This window comes from Arachis duranensis, chromosome 9, assembly GCF_000817695.3.
Source record: "Arachis duranensis cultivar V14167 chromosome 9, aradu.V14167.gnm2.J7QH, whole genome shotgun sequence".
Classification (NCBI taxonomy): domain Eukaryota; kingdom Viridiplantae; phylum Streptophyta; class Magnoliopsida; order Fabales; family Fabaceae; genus Arachis; species Arachis duranensis.
The window spans coordinates 77,351,668-77,351,959 of NC_029780.3; the positions used below are offsets into that span (position 1 = coordinate 77,351,668).

General features: G+C 36.6%; 1 protein-coding gene across 1 annotated transcript in view; it reads left to right on the forward strand.

Annotated features, from left to right (window-relative positions):
- LOC107465975 (probable mitochondrial import inner membrane translocase subunit TIM21) overlaps positions 1-292 on the forward strand; it is a 4,533-nt gene that overhangs the window by 3,573 nt on the left and 668 nt on the right. The gene's annotated exons all lie outside the window — the stretch shown is intronic.

A 292-nucleotide genomic window follows, 5' to 3' on the forward strand; every position in this document is an offset into this window, starting at 1 on the left:
GAAGTCACAAAGTCTTAATTTCCTTTCGTTAATTTGTTCCATATGTGCATTTAGTTAGTTTACCTGCTGCAACATGCAAATGATAGCTGTTGTGGCACACAATCTCTTATGTTTGTTACATTACATTCTTGTCCTTCATGATTGGCCCAATTATACAACTAAACTCTTGCTTACACTAGCTAGTTTATGAATGTTGCTGTGGTTGATACTTGTGTTTTTTTTGTCTCTGTACATTCTTTTATAACACACTATACTGTCATCTAATCGATATGGCCAGTCCGACCTCCCCCTC